Source organism: Bos javanicus, chromosome 1 (assembly GCF_032452875.1).
Source record: "Bos javanicus breed banteng chromosome 1, ARS-OSU_banteng_1.0, whole genome shotgun sequence".
NCBI lineage: Eukaryota > Metazoa > Chordata > Mammalia > Artiodactyla > Bovidae > Bos > Bos javanicus.
Window position 1 is genome coordinate 127,524,358 of NC_083868.1, and position 25,332 is coordinate 127,549,689.

The 25,332-nt window shown below is 45.2% G+C and overlaps 1 long non-coding RNA gene across 1 annotated transcript in view; it reads right to left on the reverse strand.

Moving 5' to 3' along the window:
• LOC133249569 (uncharacterized) overlaps positions 1-22,911 on the reverse strand; it is a 36,650-nt gene extending 13,739 nt beyond the window's left edge. The window contains exons 1-2 of the long non-coding RNA XR_009737023.1: positions 22,714-22,911; positions 11,050-13,445 (exon numbers count right to left, since the gene is read on the reverse strand). This is a non-coding gene — a long non-coding RNA (uncharacterized LOC133249569). The remainder of the gene's footprint in view (positions 1-11,049; positions 13,446-22,713) is intronic.
• Between the last annotated feature and the right edge of the window lie 2,421 nt (positions 22,912-25,332).

A 25,332-nucleotide genomic window follows, 5' to 3' on the forward strand; every position in this document is an offset into this window, starting at 1 on the left:
TCAAATTTTCAGCACATACTTTTTTTTTAGTGTGACTTGAGACCCCCCTGCCGAAGAGGTGTAAGCCTAATTAGCTCTGGGCTTCTTCTTTCTGTGCCCCACCCCCCACTCTCGGCCACAGGCGCTCCTAAAACCCAAGGGCCCTGGGAACAAACATAGGGTGCACAGTTCAGGGCGGCAGCTTGTTTCATCCTTATCTCAGGCAAACATCAAGGAGCACCTGTTAATATTACAGATGTACTCTAGCCTGCCCTGAGCTCTGGGAATGCTCTGGAAACATAGCAAAGTGAGAGACGCGTCCCTGACACAAAGGAAAGGCAGGAAGATAAGATGCCAGAAGCCATCAACCCTGCCCAGTTCAAGGGGGTCACAAGTACACTTAAGGCTAGGGGCTCAGAGATGGGTGGAGAGGCCAGGTGAGACTTGGGCAGGGCTTCTGTAGATTTACATAAGAAGAGACAGTAAAACCTGAAAGGTGAGTGTGGTGGGTACAGCCTGACAAGAGAAGCGTGGGCAAGGTTGGAAAAGTCTGTGCGGCGTCCAGGGAAGAGTTAGCTGATGAATTTGTTTTGAGAACAGGGTGTTCAGAATGGGAAAATGGGAAGGAGCCAGAATTCGAATGGAAGGCTAGGAAAATTCAACTCATTTCAGAGGCCATGAAAAGACTTGAATGATTCAATTTAGGGGAAAAAAAATTAGGACAAAGGAAAACAAGATAAGAACAAGAATCAGACACTGCACGCTGCTGAGATGCGCTGTCTGACACCGTCTGCAGGAAAAGAGAGGGGTGAGCAAAGGGGAGACGTTGATGACACATTTCCCCACTGCTGACCCTCCCCCCAAAGGGTCACATGCCCTGAGACCAGAGAAGGCAAAATGCACTATCACCACTTATTCATCAGACATCGATCAGCGTGGTGACTCACGAGAAGTCACCCAGAGAAGGACTCTGGGGGTCCTGACTCACAGGCCTTCCCAGAAGAAGCCTCTCCATCAGGAACACGTGAGCTCCAAACACTTGTGCAGCTGCCAGAGAGTACAATCTCCCCCCTAGCTCTGTGCTTCTCAGATCTTCCCCTTTCCACCCAAATCCAGGAATGGGGAACACCCAACATCTCTTCCAGCCCAGGCTCAGCTTACAACGCACAGCCAAAGGAATTCAGAGAAGAACGGCCTTCTGTTGAAACCCTTCCGAGATCATCACAGTGAAACACCCACACACAACATGCACACACAGGTATTCTGGGAGCAGATATGAGCAACCGTGACGAATGGGTCCTGGAAAGGTGAGGGATGCACTCGGCTTGCCCTGAGGGAAGGACCTCAATGCTACAAACTCCTCTGGGGGTGACGGTTTAAGATGCTCCCTCATTGGACACAGTTTGATGGCAACACGTGTGGGCTGGCTGGCTCTCTCTGCCTTTGTGTCCCCTACGTGGTGCTGTGGATAGGAGTCTGCCTGCCAACGCAGGGGAGCCTCCCTCTCGTAACCCTTATCGTACTATTCCCCAGCCTACTATCACAGGATGGATCCCTGGTCTGGGAAGATTCCACATGCTTCAGAGAAGCTGAGGCACAGCTGCTGAAGCCTGCGCCCTCTAGAGCCAGCGTGCTGCAACTACGGAAGCCTTCATACCTAGGGCCCCTGCTCTGTAACCAGAGAGCCACCACAATGAGAAGCCCGCTCACCACAACTGGAGAGTAGCCCCTACTCTCCTCAACTAGAGAAAAACCTGCTTGCAGCAAGGTAGACCCAGCGCAGCACAATAACAAAGAAAGATTGCATTAAAAAAAAAAAAAAAAAAAGGAATCCAGAGAGGTGGCGGAGGATGGGAGGCAAGTGAGGCATAGAGTCCGAGTACCCTACACAAGATTCCCCAACAAGGCAGTGGGTGGCCCCCTCTTATCCTGGCCTTGCAGATGCAGAGGCTGTGCTTTGTCCAACAGCTCCACAGGATGGACAAGAAATGACTTCATCAGAAAAGGGGACAAAGAGGAAGAGGAAGGTGCCGCACATCCCCCCATCATGGGAGGAGGGGAAGGCTTTCCGGGAGGGAGGTTGTGCAGGTCTCCCCGGCACCTCTGCTGAATTTCCAGGAGAATTCTCTGTTCTGGAGACCCAGGGGAGGGCACGGTGGTGGCCTTACAGTCAGGAGAGCACGTCAGCTAGTGACTCAGCGCTGATGGGAAGGCCAGACCTCCCTGAGGTCACTGACTGCAGTCAACACTGGGCTGTTTCACCTCCCAACTCCTGTCCCCACAGGTGAGGAGGGAACACAGACAGCCTCCTGGTGACAGTGACCCCCCCCGCCATGCAATATGCATGCCATCTCCTCTTCACTGGTTTGCTAATCCAGCTAGTTTTCTAAATTTACAAATACAATAGTGTGCATCTGATTTAACAAAAATCCCAAACAGGACTAAAGGCTGTCCAATAAAAAGGAGCAACAGAGGTGCGGGATAATTTTCTAGTTCTTGACACACTGGTGCAAGGCAAGCTTTGGGGCACTTCCACCTTTGTCCCGGAGGAACTCGCCCTGCATTGGCTGTCCATCCACTCCCACTCTCCTCCGCCCCATCCCTAAGCTTTGGCCCCTGGACTATCATGGTTCCGTGGCAACAAAGTTTATAACATCCTTGCTCTGTTCTAGAAATAGAATTGTTTGTGCTTCATCTGGAGCTTGATTCTTAAAAACAACCAACATTTACGATATTCTGGTTGTGCAAGAACTGTCCTCCCCAGAGGCAAGAGGACACCCTCGGAGAAGAACATGCAGATGTGCCACTAAACCTGCTGCTCAGTGGAAAGGAAATTAACTAAATTGGGAGGATTAGGAAGGGTATGGAGTGAAGCCTTCCAGTTGTTTTTGCTCAGCATGTTGAAGGCGTTTTCTCTAACTCCTGTCCTTGAGTTGGCTGGCGTGAAGGATGGGCGAAACAGTGGTCTTCATTCATGGACTATTCATCTGTATTTTTTGCACACTATGTGCTGTGTACTGTGTTAAGTATTTAAGATGCATATAAGAACTGTTCTCACCTTCAAAATCTCCCCAGGGAGAAGGAAAATCGAAGAAAAATTGAAGGCAGGACACTCCAAGAAGACAGGGTTTTCTGTTTTGTTCATTGCTGTGTTTTTTAGTTTTTAGACTAGCCAATTACTGCATTCATGACTGAGCACAATGGCTGAGTTATGCACAGTAGTGGTGGGGGAGAAGGGGGAAGGGGGCGCCTATCAGAACACTAAGGAGGAGCCCTGAGGGCACCTGCCTCAGGCTTGAAGCCCAAGAAGGAGGAGGACACGGGAGGAAGTTGAACAAGGGGATTTCCACTTGTATAGTAGAAGCAGAAGGTGAAGCTGGGAACGTGGCAGGAGATGAGGGGACAATGACAAGAGGAGGCAATTCATGAAGGGACTTGTGTGCCAGGCTGACGAGCCTGGCCTTTATTCCAGGGGTGAGGGAGAATCCTGGAGGGCTGTCCCAGGGGAGTGGTGTGGTCAGGTCTGTGCGTTAGAGACATCCCTGCATGGGCAGGTGGTGGGTGGATGAGCTGGAGGTGGGAATCCAGCTAGGGGACCGAGGCTGTCTCTGGGATGAGATGTGTTAAGAAGCTGAACTGAAGCTTCTTAACTCAGGCTACTTTCTTTGGACAGAAGGCTCAACTCCTGGAAACATTCAGAAGGTGGCACGATTCTGTAGCTCAGGGGCTTTGTGGAACAGCTCAGCACAGGGTGAGCTCCTGATCTGGGTTGCTGAGCAGGGGGTGGTGACATCATCCGCCAAGAGAGAGACTGAAAGAGCAGTGGCCTCAGCAAGTTTCAGGAGCTCTGAGTACCACTGTGTGCTGTGCGTGTAAGGACGTCTTTAGACAGCTGGATCTATTTACTGATGAGAGGGTTATGGCAAGTAAGTTGTAGATGAAGCCAAGGACGGAACGATTTAGGCTAGCAGGCACATGGAAGTGCATGATACACACCACCTGTAAAGATGGATAGACACGAAGGCCATGGAGACTGGGAGAGCTGTTTTGAAAAGAGAGTATCACTGTTTCATTGAATGAATGAATGAGTGTGTCTATTAAATGATTTATCCCTGCCATTCCTCCTGGCTCCTCCCTCTTGAAGTAACTTCAAGCACTAGACCAGATGACCAGAATCTGTCCCCATTCATCTTGGGGTAACAGCCACCAGAGGCAGCACCTAATTCTTGATGTGACTACAAAGTCTGTCTTGGATTTTCAGGAGATATTGAAAGTCAGAAAGACTCTCATTGGGCTGTACTTCATTCAGAGTTCCTTAGTTTGGAGATGATATACTGTTTTTGTTCTAGGAAAGCATTCATGGTACCATATTACATTTACTTGTCAAGCTTCCTCAGGCTGCTTTAGGCTGTGATAGTAGTTTCTTACACTTTCCTCGATTTTTGTTTTATTTTGGTTTGGTTTTGGCCATAACACATGGCATGCAGGATCCGAGTTCCCTGACCAGAAATCAAACCTCTGGCCTGCAGCGGAAGCATGGAGTCTCAACCATTGGACCTCCAGAAGCTAACTTTCCTTGGTTTTGATGATTCTGACTGTTTTGAGGGGGCTTCCCTGGTGGCTCAGTCGGTAAAGAACCCACCCAGTGCAAGAGACACAAGAGACGTGGCTTCGAGCCCTGGGTTGGGAAGATCCCCTGGAGAAGGATCAGGTAAGTCAGGTATTTATAGAATTCCCTTCAATGTGGGTTTGTCTGTTGTTTTCTCATTATTACACTGGCGTTACAGAAACTGGAGAGGAAGACCACAGAGGGAAATTGCCATTCTCATCGTCAAGATGCACACTGTTGACTTAAGTTATCACTGCTGACGTTGACCTTGGTCCTGCCAGGTTTCTCCACTGTAAAGTCACTCCCTGCCCCCTTCCAGACTGCTCCCTTCAGAAGGAAGTCACACTTAAGGAGTGTAGAGTTCTTTACCCCCCTCCTTGAGGGAGGAGGCAGTTAGCTCAAATCTCTGCCTTTTCAGTATCCACAAAAGAGAAAATCTCTTCAGCCTCCTTTCCTCCTTTCAGACGGTCTTTTAGGAACACACAGACCTGTCAGCTATGGAGCCCAGCTGATATTGTGCAGGGCCCTGGGGGGCTCCTAAGCACAGAGACTTTCTGTGCCCCCATTTCTTTGATTATAGGGAACAGCCTTCATTCAGCCTCCAGGACCTTTCCTGGGTTCCAAAGGGCAGATTCAAGCAGTTGTGAATCAGAGACTGGAGGCTATGTGAGACCAAGGAGAAACAGTCGAGAGCAGCCTTGGGGCAAGGTCTTGTTTCCCATCAATGGAAACACACAAGAGTTATCTTTGAGCTGTTTTGTGGATACTGAAACCGCCTCCCCGCCACCACCCGCCTCCCCCACCCCGCAACGCCCCCCACTGCCCTGAAGTGAGAGAATTTAATGATTAACTGGTAGGCTGCCCATAAGCATGCAGACCCCAGACCAGATGAAAAGAGAAGGTTGATGATGCTTACTCCTGCTTACCTTACCACCAGCCCATCAGAAGAATATCCATGAGCTGATCACGCCCTCTTTGGACAATGGCTATAAAACTTCTCACTATCTTCCCCAAGTGGGGACACACGGTTTTGAGGGCATTAGCCCACTGTGGCCCCCTTCGCCCGATGAAGTAATAAAGTTACCCTTTTCTACTTCACCCAAAACTCCAAGTCCAAGATTTGATTCAGCACCAGTGTACAGAGAAACTGAGCTTTCAGATTATGACTTTAAAGGGACCTTTTCCAGGACTTAACATTTCTAAATGTTATCTGTGTGCACCTCAAAATACTATATGCCGTGTTTAAAATGCAAGCAGTGACTTCCCTCCAGGCAGGCACTGGTTTACTGCTGGGCCTCCAGGCCTGGAGTTTCCCTTTTAAGCAAGCCTGGACGATGTCTTGTCCAGGGGCCCGTCTGGCAACCTTGTCTACCCTGCTGGTGTCATGTATGATGCTGACCTAACTTAAAAGTCAGGAATAAGTGAAAATTCCCCACAAGAGGAAGAGTCAGAAAGGAAGTGCTTGAAAAGAATAATGCTGTTTCATTGTATTATGTAATGTCCCACTTTGTTATAACAACAGCACTCACTTCTATAAACCAAGAGTATCACGGTAAAGACGCACATGGTCAGAGACGGCATCATACAAAGGAGGTAAGGTGAGGAATTCTCCACCAAGACTGTAGAAAGAATTCTTTCAAGACTTGGTGAAACTCCAACAAGAGTAAATGCCATGTGAGTCAGGAAACATCGTGCTTGTGTCTTAGGATAATACATTTTTGTATCAATGATTTAATAAAGAATTACTGTGCTCTGGTAAGATAGGATCCCCCCCCGCCCCGCCCCCCGCCCCCCACCACTTGGGTTCCCTCCAGTGTCTGTGCGCTGCTGACCCCTGTGGCCTCCCCACAGGGTAAGGAGAAGTGACAAGCCAATTGTTTTTCTCTCTCACTCTATTTTCCTCCTTAGTGCCTGGACTTTGAAGTTCATTGTCATGTAAACATTAACTTGCTTCTTAAATAAAGCCACAGAAGGCAAACTGCAATCTGAGCATATGATTTACCCAAACTCTTTCCCATGAGCTCTAAGGATTCTAATTTCTTCTCTACCAAGATGTCTCTGTCTCATAGAATTAGTTTTGAAATAGGCTTAAATTAGCATCAACATCATCATCATTATTATTATTTTGTTATTGAAGTGCTTTCCAAAGAATACACATCAGAGATGATATTAGGTGGTAATAACAAACCAAGTTTCTTTTTAAAATGTATTTAGGTTAAAAAAAAAAAAAAAGTTTGACACTGTAAAGCAATTATCCTCCAACAAAAAATAAGAAAAAAGAAAAAATTTTTCTGATTTAGAAACATGTTAAATGGAGGTACAAGTGGCAAAACACAGGACAAAAACCATCACGGGTTGAAGTTTGGAACCCATTGAACTCTTGCACTAATCAGTTTCACATGTGAAATTCGTTGTACACAAAAAGCCTGAATCATAACTTTGGGAACACCCCACAGCAACTAAGAAGGTACAGTCTTATTTTTGGCAGTAGCCAGTCATCATCCACCTATGTTACCAACAGTTTTCTTTTATGACATAGTTGTGCTGATCATGAGTCTAAATCATGCTGGCAAATCCTTCAAAACAAATTACACGCTTCATTAATACAATCTTTGCAAGATTGGTGTTAAAACAGGTTTCTCTGAATTTTGCTTTGGAAATGTTTTTATATTTTTCTAAAACATTGTATTTTTTATTTTTTCATTATATTTTAAAATTTTTCATTATATTTATTTTTATTATATATCTAAAAGTTATATTTTATTCTCCCCAAGTTAAAATGATATAAAATTATAGTGAGCTTTTCTAACACCAAGAACCTTAATATATGGCACTATCTGAACTGCTGAAGAAACAACACCTTAGTTTTGAGATCTTGACTTCATAAAAATGAGATGTCTTAATTATTTCCCTTCTCTATCCATCACGGTGGTGTGTTTATTTGCCACATACGTGTCATATAGAATTATTTTGCTGAACTTGAACTGTGCAGCTTGTATGGTATCAAATAAATAAAAGATTAAAAATGTTAATTTCCTTAATCTTTTTCTGTCCTGAGATGTTTTTCATTGACATGTAATAAAATATTTTTGAGTTGTTAATCCCTCTCCACAGTAGGAAGTCTATATATTTGTAAATCTATTTAATCCACAATTTCAGATTAATTGGCCTTTTCTAAATACCAAACTGGCCAGCTGCAGTCAATTCGATCACTTCCATGATCATCTTGCATTTATCCATAACTAAAGTACTTGGTTGTTATAATTTGCTTTGGAGAATTGGGCATAGAACAAATGGCAATTACATTACAGAGTTTTGAATTTACCTTAAAATATGAGCACTGCTGTTTATCTTTATGCTTAAGTTCCAAGAAACACTTTTTGATTGTTCTTGTTATTCTGGTTGTCTACTATCATTTTATCTTTATAAATACATCCTTTAATTTGCAAAGTGACTTAATTTGTTTTATTGATTCTAGGTGTCAGTGATAATGCCACTAATTAGCTTTGAAAACATAACTATATCATCGTACTATTTTTGAGCAATAAATGAGCATTCTTTCCATCCATGGCAATCTCCAATCCTTTCCTTCCCTGCCCCCCCATTCCTTTTATCTTTCTCTCTTTCCTTCATCAAATATTTATTAGGCATTTGCCTGTCCAGCACATACTAGATGTGGAGAATCAATGATGGATAAAACTCTCAGTCCGCCAAGAAGCTTATTCTATTGATTTAAAAATTTTTTCTTCCTGTTTATTCCAAAGGTCATTAGGACAAAACACACTAATGAAATTCATGGACAACTTTCACTGAGTTGGAGAAAAAGTATACCACCAACCTTTAGCAGCTGCAGTGAAATCTGTCTTCTCTGGGGGCTTGGCCTATATCAACAATTCTTCTTTTCCCCAAGAGCTGGCTCTGGGGCAGGCATTCTTCCTCCTCTAGCATGAATAACCTTGGCTGGGAATGTTTGGTTGGACACCAGTTGGATGAGACCCAGAGCAGCCAGAGAGCCCTCCTAGAAACCCTAGGCGCCCACACTTGTTTGGTGTGGCCGCATGAGACCTCTGGTACAGAGCTTCTGTAGAAAACCACAAATGCACAGGAAATTGGGGAAAATCAGATAAAGGCAAACCATTAAATGACACATGAACAGAAAGGAAACAGTTAAGAATTAACCCAAACTAATTTAAGGCTATAAGAATGAGTGGTGCAACGGTTTAGTTAATAAGTAGCTGGTCTCCAAAACTAGGACACTGGAGCCAAATGACTAAGGGCTTTTAGAGCCATCAAGGGACAGGTGGAAGGAGAAATGGGCTCACCACAGAGAGAATCACAAATGGCTGTGGGTGGTAGGAGAAGGCACTGCATCCTTGAGTCATATAGATTCGTACACGCACTCATCTACCTCTACATAAATCTATTGATCCATTCAGCAAACACTTGTAGAGTACCACTGTTCCAGATGATGATGCTGCGGACACAGCAGTGAGCACAACCTTGACAATCAGGAGCCTGCTGGAGGCACCATGAGCAACTGGCTGGAATTTAGGTAGGGATTATACATCGAGAATCCCTACCTAAATTTCAGAGTCGGACACGACTGAAGAGACTTAGCAGCAGCAGCAGCATACATCGAGAATAGGGAGAAAATACTTGCAAATGATGTGACTGACAAGGGCTTAATTTCCAAAATACACAAATAGCTCATATAACTCAACAACAACAAAAAAGAAACCAAACAACAAAAACAAAAAAACCCCAAACAACCCAATCAAAAAAATGAGCAGAAGACCTAGAGACTTTTGTCCAAAGGAGAGATACAGATGGCCAATAGGCACATGAAAAGATGCTCAACATCACTCATTATTAGAGAAATGCAAATCAAAACTATAATGAGGTACCTTCTCATGATGGTCAGAATGGCCATCATTAAAAAGCCTACAAATAATAAATGCTGGAGAGGGTGTGGAGAAAAGGGAACCCTCCTACAGTATTGGTGGGAATGTAAGTTGATACAGCCACTGTGGAAACAGTATGGAGGTTCCTCAGAAAATTTAAAATAGAATTACCATATGGTCCAGCAATCCCTCTCTTGGGCATATATCCAGAGAAAAATATGGTTAAAAAAGATACATGCACCCCTCTGTTTATAGCAGCGCTGTTTACACTAACCAAAACATGGAAACCATCTAAATATCCATTGACAGATGAGAGGATAAAGAAGATGAGGTACATATATACAGTGGAATACTACTCAGCCATAAAAAGAGCAAAATAATGCCATTTGCTGCAACATGGATGCAACGAGAGATTATCATACTAAGTGAAGTAAGTCAGAAAGAGAAAGATAAATACCATATGGTATCACTTACATGTGGAATCTAAAATAAGACAAATGAACCTATCTATGAAACAGGAAAAAAATATTAGAGACAGAGAGAATAGACTGATGGTTGCCAAGGAGGAGGGGAATGGGAGACGGCAGGAAAGTCTGGGATTAGCAGATGCAAATTGGCATATATAGAGTGGATAAACAACAAGGTCCTACTGTATGGCAGAGGAAACTATACTCAATATCCTGTGATAAACCATAATGGAAAAGAAAATGAAAAAAAATATACAGGTAAAAATGTACAGGTAGGTATAACTGAGTCACTTTGCTGGTACAGCAGTAATTAAAACAACATTGTAATTCAACTTTACTTTAGTAAAAAATAAACAAGAAACTGAAATCTGCTGAGTTGTGGCTAGTTTCTGCAGAATACCAAGGCCCCTAGAACCTTCCACTGGAACAAGCTGTCACCGACTCCCCCATCCTTTCCCTAGTCTGAGGTCGTCTCCTCCTTCTTTCATTCACTCAGCCTAGTGAGGCCATGTTCACCATCCACATCTTTAGGCTCAAGACTCTCTACTCAGGCCTCCAGATGGCCACCTTGCTGTGTCCTTTTCTCTGTGTGTGCACAACCTTGGTGTGTCTCACATGTCCCCAGATTTACTCTTCTTATAAAACCAGTCAGATTGGATTAGGACCCACTCTAATGGCCTCATTTAACTTAATAACCTTTTTAAAGGTCCCATTTCCAAATATACAGTCACATTATGAAGTGACGGATGTTAGGGCTTTAACATATGAAATCAGGGGGCTATGATTCAGCCCATAACACCACCACTCCACTGCTGGAAGATTTTTGCTTTCTGGTTGCCCTGCGATTCACTGTGTGGAAAATGGCATGAACCACAGAGAAAGCCAGTGACCACAGGGCCTTCTACTTCCGAAAACCATGCCTGCCTCGAACCAAGAGAGAAGAGAAAGAGTCTTAGGGTCTGCACACCCTTATGCATACCTACACCTTGTTGCAGAGAGACATGGTTCATGCCCTCCTACGATCTGAAGCAAATTCCCAAGTTTCAAGAAACAGAGGCAGTTTCTACTAAAGGCAGCTTACCCTATTTTTTACCTTAGGATCACACGGCAAAGAGTCAAACCTTTGACTATCAGACAAAGGAGTCTTCAAAGATCTTGGTTGCTTTAGAGGCAAACTACAATGTAATAATAGAGCCAAGACAAGAGGAAGTGCCTCTGCAAGGCACAGTTCGTAGCATTCTGAAAATTAGTGTTTCCTGTTTGTTTCAAACCTTCTTCTTCTACAGGGACCTTGCTTAGTGTTAACAGGTCCTGTTTGCCAGTGGCTCTAGGTCAGCTTACTGAAAGCCAGTTGTTTCCATTCTACCTTCCCAGCAGCTGACACGTCCACCCCCTTCCCCTCCCTCTTATCAAGTTTCTTCAGTTGTTTTGAATCGGTCTCAGTTCTCCCACGGCCGTTTGTTCTCACTTCCCTCAGTCCTTTCAAGTACCTTTTGGTTTCTCCGAACCCTCTGCCCTTTCCCCGTCACTCATCAATCCCAGTCTGGCCAAATCATCCCCCGGTCCCACAGATCCTTCCCCTTACACTCCAGTCCGTGATCCACTCCGGCCACATCATTCCCTAGCCCCACCCACTCTGTCCTAGCTCCCCCTACTACCCCAAAGGAAATACAGACTACCCCCCCCCCAGACTTTAAACTTTTCATTTTGTATTGGGGTATAGCCAGTTAACAATGTTGTGGTAGTTTCAGGTGAACAGCAAAGGGACCTAGTCATACACATACATATATCTCTTCTCCCCTGAACTCCCATTCCGAACAAGGCTGGCAAATAACATTGAGTAGAGTTCCATGTGCTCTACAATAGGTCCTTGTTGGTTATCCATTTTGAATAAAGCAGTGTGTACATGACCTTCCCAAACTCCCGGACTATCCCTTCCGCTTGGCAATCATAAGATTGTTTTCTGAGTCAACATAGACTTTTTAATGGTGATTTTTTTTAAGCTACACTGGGTCTTTGTTGTTGCACAGGGCTTTCTCTAGTTGCGGCGCACAGGCTTCTTATTGCTGTGACTTCTCTTGCTGCAGAGCACAGGCTCCAGGATGTGTGGGCTCAGTAGCTGTGGTTCCCGGGCTCTGGAGCACAAACTCAGTAGTTGTGGCACAAGTGCTTAGTTGCTCCAAAGCATGTGGGATTTTTCCCAGACCAGGGATTGAACCTGTCTCTTGAACAGGCAGATTCTTTACCACTGAGCCACCAGAGAAGCCCCCAACTGTATTTCTGAATCTGTGAATTGCCTGTTCATACTCTTTGTCCATTTTTCAATTTGGTTGCCTTTTTCTTATTGATTTATGTATTTGTGTTCTGTCTTTTATCTTTTATATATTCTCATGAATATTTTCCCATAGATGGTCCTTCTCTTCTAACTAACTGGGCTGCAATAGACTGAATAGGCCTTAAAATGCTGTCATGCAGTTATAATGGAATTCTGAACGACTAAGATTTTGCAGAAATGTTCAAAGGTTGTTTTAAAAATTCCATCCAGTAAGAATTGTTGTAAACTTTATAAACAGCAAAAGCAGCCAAGTAAATATGGTGCATGGATCAGTAAATTGGGTTTCAGAAAATGGGTCTGCTTCTTCTACCAATATATGTCTCAACACCTCAAAATGTGACTGCGTTTATTTGTTTTTAATATGTCTATTTCCCCTTTATTGCCTTTACTCATTTCTTTTTTAGTCACACAGCAATACATGTTATTGTGGAAAGATTTAAAACACACATATATGTGTGCACAACTGTAGCAAACATTTTTGTGCTTGCCAACAGGCATTCCCCCCTCACCCATGATAGCCAAGCCCACATTTTGTTCAGGTATCCCCTCAAATCTGTTAATTGGATTATATAATTCTTTAATTTTCTACTTGGTTTATGAATGTCTGGGAAAGTAACATTAAGAAGAGGGGTAGGAGAAACCCAGAAACCATGATTTCATAGCCCCAGGTCCTCAGGGTGACATGGGAGCAGGTCCGCTCAGTGGCAGTAAAGTGAGCCTGCCTTTGTACCTGCTGTGGGTTCCATTTAGAAGGTGCTCACCCAAGTTCTAAAAGGGGTCTGAAGTGTATTCAGTGTGTGGCAGTTTACAGAACCGGTGAGCTGGAAAACCTTGTTGATGTCTATTCTTGTACGGGCTTTAGGTGAGGGAACTTAGCAAAGATGTGATGCGTGACAGACACTGGTATCCTGCTTGACCTTAGGGGAGAAGGGACTAACCCAGAGAAGGGAAGGTCTTTTCATGAGGGGCTTTGTAACTTGAACTGACAGCCTTGTGAATGGAGAGACGGCATATGTGGCAAGAGATGGGGAGACTCTCAGGTTACAAGTCAAATATCACAAATATGTTGTTGACACAGACTCAGAGAGCCACAAGCACAACATTCTTTAGAGTCCAACAGTGCACACTTGGGTCCAGTACGCCAGATGAATATGCTGCAAAACAGAAAAAAAAAAAAAAAACCCACTTACATAGAGGAAGAGGAATCTTCTCCTCCGTGTGTTCAATTTTTGTAATAAAATATTCCACATACAAAAAATTTAATATGTAAGAGATAAAGAAGGTGAATAAACACCACATATCAATCAGCTAGAATAAGAAACATTACCAATCCCTTTGAAGCCCATATACACATTTCTGTTTAATACTCTGAACTGAAAACTGAACACGATGTCTACACCTCACTTCATATGTCACTGGCCAGAACTGCATTGCAAGCCCATACTTAAACATGTCATTTCAAGGGTGACTGGATGTTTGTGAGTGCTTGGACAGTAGTTTTCAAACTTTTTGGTCTCAGAACCCCTTTCCATTCTTAAAAATTATTGAGGATGCCAAAGAGCTTTTGTTAATGTGGATTATATCTATCCATCAGGACCATATTAGAAATTGAAACTAAGAAACTTTTTAAATATTTCATTTAAAATTACAGTAATAAATCCAATACTTGTTAATGAACACACATACACTTTTTAAGAAAAATATACTTTCCAAAACAAAAAGTAATTAGTACTTTACTAGTAATCAGTGGAGAAGGCAATGGCAACCCACTCCAGTACTCTTGCCTGGCAAATCCCATGGACAGAGGAGCCTGGTAGGCTGCAGTCCATGGGGTCGCTGAGGGTCGGACATGACTGAGCGACTTCACTTTCACTTTTCACTTTCATGCATTGGAGAAGGAAATGGCAACCCACTCCAGTGTTCTTGCCTGGAGAATCCCAGGAACATGGGAGCCTGGTGGGCTGCCGTCTATGGGGTCGCACAGAATCGGACACGACTGAAGTGACTTAGCAGCAGCAGCAGCAGCAGCAGCAGCAGCAGTAATCAGTATTTTACATTTTTGCAAATCTGTCTGGCTTAATAGAAGACAGCTGAATTCTCATACTTGCTTCTGCATTCCAGTCGGTTCTAACATTATTTTGGGTGAAGTATATGAAGAAAATTTGACCTCACAGAGATAAGTAGTTGGAAATGAGGGGAGTACTTTAATAGTCTTTTCAGATAATTTTGGATATTCTTATTTGCATGCTAAGTCACTTCAGTCATGTCCAACTCTTTGTGACACTATGGACTGTAGCCCACCAGGCTCCACTATCCATGGGATGTGCCAGGCAAGAATACTGGAGTGGATTGCCATGCCCTCCTCCAAGGGATCTTCCTGATCCAGGGATCAAAAACGTCGCTAAGTCTCCTGGATTGCAGGTGGGTTCTTTACCACTAGTGCCACCTGGGAAGCCCCATTTTATTTGATATCATGCCAAAACCTAACAAATGATAGCTTCTTAAAGGTTAGTAGCAATGTGGAATCTAAAACTGCATCAATGAACTCTTCATATTCTGTGCCATTAAAAATCCATTGGGCTATCTTGCAATTGGAATAGTTTTTTTTTTAACCCATGCATTGTAGTTTTGTGATGTCATACATTGGGCATTTGGAAAATATTGGGTCACTAAATATAGTGATATTAAAATATGTCCATGTATTAGGTCCTCCACCCTTTAGGAAGTAGAACTTATTTTCCCCTTCTTAAGAATGGACTGTACATATGACTCACTTCTAAAGAATAGAATGTGATAGAAATTACAGAATATGACTTATGAGGATAGATCATAAACGACATTGATGCTTTTATCTTGTTCCCTTGATCTTGGGTCACTTGCTCTGGGGAAAACTAGTTGCCATGTTGTGGGGATACTCAAAGTCCTATGGAAAGGTACACGAGGTGAAATATGCAGTCTCCTGCCAACAGCCATGGGAGCGTACCATCCTGGAAGCAGATACTGTAGCTCTAGTCAGGCTTTCAGACAACTGCAGCCTCAAGAGACAGACACCTTGACTGCAACTGTAGGTGGGCGAAACCCAAAGTTAGAACCACCTACATAAGTTACTCCCAAACTTTTGACCCACAGAAAATAGTAAATTTTCTTGTTTTAAATCACTATGTTTTGGAGTAACCTGTTATTCAACAACAGATATCTAATATACTGAGCTTTGCAGATCTTCCAAATGTTGACACACATTTCATTATTTGACATATTTTTGAAATCACACCCACTAACATCGTCACCACAGAGAAGGAAATGGCACCCCACTCCAGTACTCTTGCCTGGAAAATCCCATGGATGGAGGAGCCTGGAAGGCAGCAGTCCATGGGGTCGCTGAGGGTCGGACACAACCGAGTGACTTCACTTTCACTTTTCACTTTCATGCATTGGAGAAGGAAATGGCAACCCACTCCAGTGTTCTTGCCTGGAGAATCCCAGGGACGGGGGAGCCTGGTGGGCTGCCGTCTATGGGGTCGCACAGAGTCGGACACGACTGAAGTGACTTAGCAGCAACATCATCACCAAGCTCATCAGAAGAATCTTTTAAGCATGCAAAGCTGTCAAGATATTTACATGGTAGTATGGGTTTCCCTGGGCTTCCCTGGTAGCTCAGCTGGTAAAGAATCTCCCTGTAATGCAGGAGACCCTGGTTTGATCCCTGGGTCAGGAAATTCCCCTGCAGAAAGGATAGGCTATCCACTCCAGTATTTTTGGGCTCCCCTGGTGGCTCAGATGGTAAAGAATCTGCCTGCAATGCGGGAGACCTGGGGTGGGAAGATCCCCTGGAGGAGGGCATGGCAACCCACTCCAATATTCTTTCTTGGAGAATCCCATGGACAGAGGAGCCTGGGGGACTACAGTCCATGGGATCACAAAGAGTCGGACACAACTGAGTGATTAAGCACAGCACAGCATGGGTTTCCCTAGTGGTTCAGATGGTAAAGAATCCACATATAATGCAGGAGACCTGAGTTCGATCCCTGGGTGGGGAAGATCCCCTGGACAAAGGAATGGCTACCTACTTCAGTATACATGCCTAGAGAATTCCAAGGCCAGAGGAAAGCCTGGAGAGGCTATAGTCCATGGGGTCACAGAGTCAGACATGACTGAGTGACTAAGCATGTGCGTGCACACATACACAAACACACTCGCACGGCAGTTATGTTTTTCAAATTCTAATTTTTGCTTGAAAGGCCACATTTTATCGTTGTCAACAATAATCTCAGTTGCTTCTCTTGAAATGACAACCTGACTTTTATCTTCTAGAAAATTTCTACTAAATATCCAAGTCCAAAAAAGATCACTGTTGTCCAGTCATTCAAGATAAGAGATGCTTTTTAAAAGAGAATCTAGTGTAGCTAGCAAATTAAACAAGCACAGAATTGCTTTTTGTTGAGCAAGTGACACTTATTACCACCTCCAGGGGAGGAGTCCCACTGCATGGAGGCTAGTAGTTGGTATAACAACATCTTCCACCAGAGTATCAGCCCGAGGGTGTCAACCTGCTCCATGGTTGTAGGTATTGGTGTTGCAAAAAGACACAATTCACAGAGGCAATGTGTGAACAATGCTTTACTCTTTACCAGTGAAGAGAAAGAGCAAGATCAGCTTCACTGATGACAGTCCCTATGGCCAGCAGATCTGTATGCACTCTTCTTGTGCTATAAGCAAAGGCCCCAATTCTCTCCCTGCTGCAAACAGATACAGCAGTAGGGTTGGTTGGGTGTCACATGATGCACACGGTTAAGCAGAACAAAGAAGTACACATCCAGTCCAGAATAGGAAAAGATATTCCCAAACAAAGGCATATGCCCAGCCCAGACTGTGAGAGCTCTTTATATCTTTGTAAGGAAATGTTCTGGGCCCAAAGCACATTCTTATACAACAGTACAGGGGTTGAAAGACTGAGCACGTAACTACCTTTCCTAACACTTTTTTCAAGATGAGCAGTTATCTTCAGATGCAGCAGACTTGCTTTATTATAGTTCCCATTCTGTCACACAGAATAACAAAAGGACACATACTCCAGGCTCAGAATTGAGTAAAAGGAACACTTTTTTACAGCTTCATTAAGGACATTCTGTTAATAGAAGAAACAGGCCCCAAATGGAGTCACTTGTGCTAAGCCCCACGTCAGCAAACCAAGACTTAATACCTAACCTAACAGAAGTTTCAGCCTATCCCTGGAATGTGACCTTTAGCCAGTCAGTGTAAAATTTCATGAGCAGCAAGTAATCCTGATAAACCCCTGTATTTCACCAAAGGAAGATGATCTTGCTTGAAACTCTGAAAAATGTGTTCATCTGCCTGTTTAAAGATACATATAGTTCTGTCTTTTGAGACCTCTCACCCCCTTTCACCTATACCCTAACCCTCCCATTTTGCTTCAGTAGCTGTCAAGTCACTTAAATGTCCTACAGTTCCTTCTTAGTCCACTCTTTCCCTTCAATTTTCTTCTTTTCCTCCAAATGGTCCAGACCCTCTTTTTCATTCCAATCCTACCAGTTGCTCCCATTTCTAGCCAGGATGCTCTAAGTAGCTTCCCAGGAGCAAGACGAAAATAGGCAGCAGGGCCCAGATAAGGTGTTGCTGGGGTCTGAGGGAATGAAGCTGCGACTGGAGGGTCTCAGGAAGGGGGCTGACTTTGTACAGAATCCAAGCATTTAAGGATATGGGCTGGACCAGTCCTATATACCCATAGTGCTGGGGCCACTGGAAACATCTTGGGAACCGCAATAGCAGGTCAGGATCCACAAGTTTCTCCCCTCCGTGCTACTGTCCACACCTGTCCCACAGCCCACAGCTTCGATTCCTGCAGCTAGAAGAAGCAAAGTTGTAAGACCAACATGGGGAGCCCTGTGAGTTATGCCCTTTATGGCCAGGTCTTCACTTCTTCCCAGTGCAAGACGGGCAATGCAGCACTGGGAATAAGCTTTACCCAAGACCAAGACCATTGTAAGGACTGATGCTGAAGCTGAAACTCCAATACTTTGGCCACCTGATGCGAAGAACTGACTCCTTGGGAAAGACCCTGATGTTGGGAAAGATTGAAGGCAGGAGGAGAAGGGGGAGACAGGGGATGAGATGGTTGGATGGCATCACCGACTCGATGGACATGAGTTTGAGTAAGCTCTGGGAGTTAGTGATGGACAGGGAAGCCTGGCGCGCTACAGTTCATGGGGTCGCAAAGAGTCGGACACGACTGAGCGACAGAACTGAACTGAACCGAACTGAACTGAAGACCATCGAGCCATCGGCCTCTATTCCCAGGGACCGTCCAGAGGTGGGGACAGAGAACGCGGCGGTGGGAGTGTACGGCGGCTTTGGGCCTGGTCGCGCGCGCCAGAGGGAAAGCGGAATAATGCACTGAAAGGCTGTTGCCAGGTCCTTTCCCTCTGACGTCCCGATTTCTGACTCACTGACGACCCCTGGAGGTAGACAATCCGTAAAACCTCTTCTACCCTCTCAGACACCGACTCCACCGCCAAACTCGCCCTAACTTCCGCTTTCAGGCAAAGAGCACAATTCCGGGGTAGGGCCCCGCGAGGCCTTGTGGGAATGGAATATTGTCAGGAGGATTCTGGGAGTCGTAGTTCCTACTGGTCCTTATGCGCACGCGCATTTTCGTCTTCGCCTCCCTGGGCTTCAGATGCTCCGCCCGGCGGCAAAGAGACACGTGAGGTTGTGTGTGGCTGGCCTGTAACTTGCGCCGGCTCAGGCTTTGTCCTCTGGGGAGTCCTCTGGGGAGGGGTCCCCAAGTGAAACGTGACGGACGGACTTGGATCTTCTGTCAATTACAATTGCCAGTTGTAATCGGGCAATTACAGCGGCAAGTGATAATCGCCGAGATGCAGGGTGTAGGAGTGCGTAAAGGCTGGGAGGACGAGGCATCAGAGCCAAAGCTTGGGGGTGCGGAATAGAACCAGGCCCAGCAGCGACACATTTAAAAGAACGGGGCCTCGAGAGCGCAGAGTGCCCAGCGAGCAAGGCCGCGGTCGTGAAAGGACCCCGAGTCACACGGAGGAGATCTCGGGCGTTATCCCCTGACAGTATAAATCTGTTGTGGATTTCGGTGGGGCGCGCTACCTAGGCATCCTAACTTCAGAAAAATAAGGGCACTGTGGCTGCTGTCCGAAGGGGGCTCGAGGGAAGGGCATTGAAGACCGAGTAGTTACTGTCCAAGGGGAGGCGATGGGATCCGACGGTGGCAGTGGACTCGGGATGAGGGGGATGCGGGGTTCAAGGAGAGAGAGGAGTTGAGGATTCCCGCACTTCTCGTGTGGGCCTCCGGCCGGTCTGTAGATTGTCTCACTTAGTGAAATTCTTACCCAGAATCTGTTTCAACACCCCACCCACCCTCGCCAAAGACTTGACGGGTCCAGGAATGAGCACACAATGTACACTGACACAAAGAACATCCATGCACATAACCACAGGCTGTGTTATACTCACCCTTGTGAGCACACGGGTGTGTAAATAAACACATAGCTGCTCATAACCACATGCTCACAATACTCCCTACCCCAGACAAAGACCCTAGTAAATGTATCCTTCCTCTCAGCTCAAAGAGCCCTCTGCCCAGAGCTGAGGGTGCCCTGCAGGTTGGGCTGCATGTAACCTGCAAACCGAAAGGACACACGTTGATATCCTTGGGCTTCTCTCTGGAAACTTCATACACAGCATTTATCCTTCCACCCTACCACACCCATGCCCACTGTGACTCTCTAACCCTTCCTACCTTAATCTTCCCGCCACCCCGGACTGATGTGAGAGAGAAATGGGGCTTGAATTTAGCTAAGGGTTTTTTCCTGTCTGAATGTGTTTGCTGAGGATCTTTCCAGAGCAATAGTCTGAAGATATTTGTGTGTGCTGGATTCTTTGGAGATTCCAATGAAAGCTGTGACCCCTCTTCCAAGATAACACACCTCTTTGTATCCACACTATCTGGAAACAAAATTTAAACCCACCAGGGAGCCCTGGTTAAGAACCTCTGTGCTGCTGCTGCTGCTAAGTCGCTTCAGTCGTGTCTGACTCTGTGCGACCCCATAGACGGCAGCCCATCAGGCTCCCCCATCCCTGGGATTCTCCAGGCAAGAACACTGGAGTGGGTTGCCATTTCCTTCTCCAATGCATGAAAGTGGAAAGTGAAAAATGAAGTCGCTCAGTCATGTCCGACTCTTAGTGACCCCATGGACTGCAGCCTACCAGGCTCTTCCATCCATGGGATTTTCCAGGCAAGAGTACTGGAGTGGGATGCCATTGCCTTCTCCGAAGAACCTGTGTAGAGGTAGATAAGAAGGTCAGTTTCCTGGTTGTCCCCTCTGGAGTCTTAAGGTGGCTCTAGAGGGGAGAAGAGTGGGTCCCCGAGTTCAAAGAGGAATCAGAGTATGAGGAAGGAGCAGTCTCTTCTCCCACCCAACTGTTACCTCTAGTGATGGAGCCAGGCCTTCCGTCTTGCCAGACCTCGGCTGGGCAGCGTCAGTCATAAACACTAAATGGTTAGTGGGAGAGTCAGCCAGGCTGGTAGTTCAAGCTTTGTTGTTGTTTAGTTGCTAAGTCATGTCCGACTCTTTGTGACCCCATGGACTAGTATGCCCGGCCTCCCTGTCCCTCGCTATCTCCCTAAGTTTGCCCAAGTTCACGTCCATTGAATCCGTGATGCTATCCAACCATCTCATCCTCTGTTGCCCCCTTCTCCTTTTGCCTTCAATCTTTCCTAGCATCACGATCTTTTCCAGTAAGTTGGCTATTTGCATCAGGTGGCCAAAGTATGAAGCTGAAGCTCCAATACTTTGGCCACCTGATGCGAACAGTTTAAGCTTTCAGATGTTTAATTATTTAAGCTTAGTAGTTCAGTTAGAAAGACAGTAGGTTGGGACTTCCCTGGTGGTCCAGATGTTAAGAATCTGCCTGCCAATGCAAGGAACTGGAACACAATCCCTGGTCCAGGGAGATCCCACATGCTCCAGAGCAACTAAGCCCGTGTGCCTAGAGCCTTTGCTCTGCAACGAGAAGCCACCACAATGAGAAGCCCACATACCACAATGAAGAGTAGCCCCTAGAGAAAGCCTGTGCGCAGCAACAAAGACCCAGAGCAGGTAAAAAAAAAAAAATTTAATAAGATTCCAAAAAAAAGACAGTAGGTCAATCAAATGATTTTTGACTTAGAAACTTAATCAGCCAACCAGCCAGTACTCAGGATTAATTTTTCAGATGGACAGTAGACCATCAGGATCCATCATTTAGAAGGTCAATTTAATGGTCTGTTTATCAGGGAGCCAGTTATGAGCCTGCCAAACAGCTGGTTCATCAGTTAGATAAAAGGGCATTTGGGGTGAGACTATATGGAGACAGAATGTCTCTTCTTGTTACATCTTGAAGACAGTGTAGGTAGGTGAAGAGAAGACTTGACTCCTAGGCCACAAGAGGGAGCTTCAGCTTGCTGGGAAAGAGGCCTCATCTGTGCATGCCTACGTGCTAACTGGCTTCTCCGTTTACTATTTGCAGGGAAAAGAGGAAAAACTGCTGAACAAGGGGCAGGCCGAGTTGCCACTAGAGGGCAGTGTGGCGTCCCTTCACTGGCACAAGCCGCTTTGCATTTGTGGGAGCCCCAGTCACTGACCAGCTTCTGAAGAAAGGGTCCTGAAAGGATTTATCATTTGGGCAGTGCCTAACTAAGACACACGCGGCTCCATGCTAGAAGCAAGCAGCTAGCTGCCCACCAGAAGGACTTGCCTTTCCTGGGCCCTGGGGAGGAGGGAGGTTGGAGGATGCCTCACTGGTGGGCCCCAGGAACAGGGAGGGGTGCAGCTCCCTAAAGCAGAGGCACGGAGGGCAAGTAGTCCTCTGCTGAGATGCACATCACTTCCTGGGCTGCTTTGCCTTCAGTGCCTCTTGGGGCCACAGAGGGGCCAGACCCATGGCCTCGGCCTCCGGACTACCATTCCTTTGCTGAACTTTGGTCAGCTGCTGCTTCTGCAGTGGACAGCAACTCTAACTCAAGCAGGAAGCTGGGGATTAGACAGAGATGATGAAGGAAACGAGGAAAGGATGAGCAATGAGCTTTATCTCCCTTGGGAAATCATTGAGATGTTTATAATAAGGTGTCACTTTGTGCTTTTTATCAAAGCACACATGCAGGACTCAGAAGAATTATTTTTTTCCCCAAAGGTAAGTGCATGAGCCTGGGGAACTGTACCTCCCAGTTATGCCTAGAGCATAATGCTGTGCCTCCAGGTGGCTTCCTGGCTTTAAAAAAAGGGCAGGGACACATTCTAGTTCTGGCTGGTTTTGGTAACTCAGCACAGTTAAAGAGTAAGTGGGGGGCAGTAGTGGAGGCTTCATTGTGGGGATGACCCACGCTGCCCAGGGCTTTACCTGTACTCTCGTGGGAGGTGTCATCCTGGTTTACAGATGAGGAACCCGATGCCTGAGGCCTTATATCTGGGAAGTGATACAGAACTGGTCTTGAACTCTATGTGGCTCAGTGGTAAAGAATCCACCTGCCAACGCAGCAGACGTAGGTTCATTCCCTGGGTCAAGAAGATCCCCTGGAGGAGGAAATGGCAACCCACTCCAGTAATTCTTCTCTGGGAAATCCCATGGACAGAAGAGTCTGATGGGCTACGGTCCATGGAATCACAAAGAATCAGACATGACTGAGCAACTGAGGACGCACATACAGGTAAGGGGACACAGGCAGGAAAGGGAGGGTGAAGGGCTGGAGGTTGCTAGGTCCTGGGGAAGTTTCTAGGGGGGCTCTGGATATATGTTTTAATTTCATTCAATTTTAATGAAAAAATTAAAATATGTCTCACCAATTGTCTTACGCCAGTTCAGAAGAACCGCATCTCATTTCTGGTAGCTTTCCATGGCCAGTGTCTACTATATGAACACACAGCTCTAAATATCACCATTTGAAGATCAGTGTGGTTATCTTTGATTAAAATGTTTACTTTAGGGTTTCCCTGGTGGCTCAGTGGTAAAGAATCCGCCTGCCAATGCAGGAGACATGGGTTTGATCCCTGATCTGAGAAGATTCCACATGCCATGGGGCAACCAAGCCCGTGTGCTACAACTATTGAGCCTGTGCTGTAGAGCCTGGGAACTGCAGCTACTGAGTCCATATGCCACAACTACTGAACCCAAGTGCTCTGGAGCCCATGCTCTGCAAACAGAGAGGCCACCGTAATGAGAAGCCTGCACACCGCAATGAGAAGCCTGCACACCGCAACGAGAGAGGAGCCCACGCAGCAACAAAGATCTAGCACAGCCATAAATAAATAATCAAATTATTTTTTAAAATGTCTACTTTGGATAGTCAGGAAAAGCTGGATATGCATCCTGAGTCAACACAATGATACAATTGCTATTCAGTCCTGCCAACTACTTTCAAAGCTGGTCGTTTTTTTGTGGAAAGATTAAATTGATAAACTCAGTCAGTTGACTGATGATTTTATAAAGCTACCTGGCTGTCAAAATGCCAAAATGTTTGTGTCAGGAATACTATATAAATATTCTTTTAGTAAAATCTTGAAAGAAAAAAGGGAATTACTTTAAAAATATTAAAAAGTATGTCTCATCTATATCATGAAATCATGAAATATTTTCTATGGCTATAAAAGAGCTGTCTTTCCTTCCTTCTCTTTCTTTCTTTCCCCCACCTCTCCTCTCAATATGGAAATCTTTAAGACATTCTGTTAAGGGAAACAACGAGAAATATGTCTAAGACATACTGTTAAAGGAAACAAAATATATTTTGAAGGAAGGAAGTCACAGGACAATATAAGTTGAATAATCTTGTTCCTATTTAAAAATTATACATATATCTGTATCTGCAAGTTAAATTTCTGGAAGAATACTTTTCAAGCAGCTCATCGTGTTCCCTCTGGAGGTAGGATTAGAGAACTTCTCCTTTGAAGTTGTTTTCAGTATTGTTTGACTGTTTCCCTATGTGCATGTATTAATTTTAATCATGAAAACAACAAAGCTGGTTATGCAGTGTGCACACCCACACTTGCCATAATCTAAGTCATTGAGACCATTGCCCTGAAACCAAGGACAAACTCCAGCACCCTCAGCTGGGTGCTCAGTGTTTGTTTATAGAAATGAAATGTGTCAGAACTAGATACTGAGGAGGATAGTTTAATGCCATGCATACCCAATGTCTCGGAGAAGGCAATGGCACCCCACTCCAGTACTCTTGCCTGGAAAATCCCATGGACAGAGGAGCCTGGTAGGCTGCAGTCCATGGGGTCGCTGAGGGTCGGACACGACTGAGCGACTTCACTTTCAGTTTTCACTTTCATGCATTGGAAAAGGAAATAGCAACTCACTCCAGTGTTCTTGCCTGGAGAATCACAGGGACAGGGGAGCCTGGTGGGCTGCCGTCTATGGGGTCACACAGAGTCGGACACGACTGAAGCGACTTAGCAGCAGCAGCAGCAGCATACCCAGTGTCTTAGGAGGCAAAACCTCTGCACTTTTAATATTGGCTCTTATGCAAAATATCCACCTTTACCAAAACAGATGTTGCAAAATTGATTTTTTAAATATCTCCTGATTCACCTTTACTTTAAAATCTTCAAGCTGTGTTTACCAGTTCTGATTTAGATAGATTGCGAGTGGGAGCAAAAAAAAAAAAAAAACAAACTTGCATAGGCTTTAAATATTCAAAAGACAACACACAGCAAGGAGATCAAACCAGTCAATTCTAAAGGAAATCAACCCTGAGTATTTATTGAAGGACTGATGCTGAAGCTGAAGCTCCATTACTTTGGCTATCTGATAAGAGCCGACTTATTGGAAAAGACCCTGATGCTGAGAAAGATTGAGTGGAGGAGGAGAAGGAGACGACAGAGGATGAGATGGTTGCATGGCATCACCAACTCCAGGGACATGAGTTTGAGCAAACTCTGGGAGATAGTGAAGGACAGGGAAGCCTGGCATGCTGCAGTCCATGGGGTCACAAGGAGTTGAACACGACTTACTGACTGG